Source organism: Sphaerodactylus townsendi, linkage group LG04 (genome assembly GCF_021028975.2).
Source record: "Sphaerodactylus townsendi isolate TG3544 linkage group LG04, MPM_Stown_v2.3, whole genome shotgun sequence".
Lineage (NCBI taxonomy): Eukaryota > Metazoa > Chordata > Lepidosauria > Squamata > Sphaerodactylidae > Sphaerodactylus > Sphaerodactylus townsendi.
The window spans coordinates 130290889-130293044 of record NC_059428.1 but is presented as its reverse complement, the minus strand read 5'-3'; positions in this window follow the sequence as shown (position 1 = coordinate 130293044).

Genomic DNA, 2156 nt, shown 5'->3' with positions numbered 1-2156 from the left:
GCTTTATTGGGGGGGGGGGACATGTTGGGCGGGGGACTTTGCATGAGTCCCACTCCTAATGTGAGTCTGCTCCGCATCCCCCACCAGGGGGTTAAAGAATTGCACAATCTGCGATTCTTTAATTGTAATGCGGATTGCAGTTGCTCGCCAGTTTTTAAAGGTCCTCCCTGTACAGCTACACAGCATGGGAGGTGAGTTGTTTTTAAAAAGATGCACCTCCGTGTGAAGGCACGACGACAGCCCACATTATTTTCACAGACTCCAGTCACTGTCTGCATGGAGGCATGTGAATGGGACAGGAGGGAAAGTGAGTTCCTTTATCCCGCCTGCAACCCGTTCTCCTGGGGCTGTGTGAAAAGGGCCTCAGAGAAGCACAGCCCACTCTGAACTGGCCCTCAACTTCCAGAGAACAGAGCTACCTCTGTCACTCTGGGGCTGTGTGTAAAGGGCTCTGTCACTGTCACTCTGGGGCTCTATCACTCTGGGGCTGTGTGTAAAGGGTTTGATGTAGTTTTGTTCAGAGGGTCCAGTGCTATAAGTCCCCAAATGGTAGCCCTTATCTCCCGTTTGAGACCATGGAAAACAATGGGAGATGGGGGTTACCCATTTAGCACTGGACCTCTGAACTAAACTTCACCAAACCTGGATGCTCTTATAGGGAGAGTATCTTAAAGCCAAAAAGTTTGGAGCCTCTGCTTTGAAAAATATGCCCCCTACAGACATCCTCAGAAATTCCCCAGATTCTCTTATTAGTACTTACTGGGTACCATTTTAGCCTATGAGGAATTTCTGAGAGAGAGGAAGGGATGGGGTTTGTTAGCCACTTTGAGACTTCTTACAGTTGAAAAAAGCTGGGTATAAATCCAAACTCTTCTTCTTTCCCTGTGAGTTCATTCTTTGAGCACTGCCAGTTTGGGGCAACACACGTTATCCTACTAGCCTTTTGATAATACTACAACATGGCTTTCTAGTGCAATAACTGTCTAGGAGATCTAGAAAAAATATACAAAGCCCAAGTTTAAAAAATCTCAAATCCTGCAGTTTGTAAATTGGGCACTGTGCACCAATGTACAGCTTTAAGGCTTTTCTTAGTATCTGAACCATAAAGATGGAGAGCCAATACTCCCTAGGCTATGCACATGCATACACCAGTACAGAATTAATTGTACATAAGCCTACTGAGATAAAAAGGCTTTTAAAGTCTGCTTTACGGGGTTTGGAAAATGGCCACTCTCTTTCAAACATGCACAGTGGCTGGCAACTGGCAAGCACAGAGCTTTCGTGACTTGAATGTCCTTGTTTTTATAATTATCAGGATGCTTTGCATTGTTGCTAATTGTCTTACTGGTAATAGCTGATAGCCTGTTAAGATTGTGTTGTAAGCCTTGTATTCAGACCATTCAAACATTGTAAAATGTGACCAGAGATGAGCGTCACCGGCACCCCTGTCTTCCTGCCTCTGTGCCCTCCAGCCCTTGATGAACCACCTGGCTTTGAATTCTCATGCTACAATCCAGCCAACTTCGTGGTTGCATCTATTTATTTCAGCTTGGTCCCTCAAGGCATTTCAGATTTCCAAAGCTAAAATTAAAAACTCAAGATTTCTTAAACAATGAGCCATTACTAGGCCACGTTGAATTAAGTGTGTGTGCTTTCTTGGGAGCATATGCAACGGTTGCTTTGTCAACTCAGGGCCCCCCTTCTCAAGCGTTCTCAACAAGAACAACCAGCAAGACTCAAGTCCACCAGAAATTAGCCTGCTGTTCAAGAGATACTAGGGACACTTGTTTGCCCACCTTAGACCTAGGGACATTCCCTGTAGCTATTACAGATCTTTTATTTATTAACCCTGAACATTGCTGGTTTACAAGGTGAAAGAATGAGATGGGGGTGGGGGGGGGGAAGGAAGCCAAATAAATCAGCTGCATTTACAACCACCAGAGGCCTGAAAAAGCCATAACCAAGAGGGCTTTTTAAAAAGAAAATGAAGGTTCAAATTGTTGGTTCCAATGAATTTTGAAGCATGCGAGTTCACAATGTGATTTTCCCAATTAATGAAAGCTTCACTTCATTCAGTCTAAAGCTCTCACCCTTCAAATATGGCTGCAAGTGGGGACTCTTTCCTTTGTTAACTATCAATGTCTGCTAATTCCCGG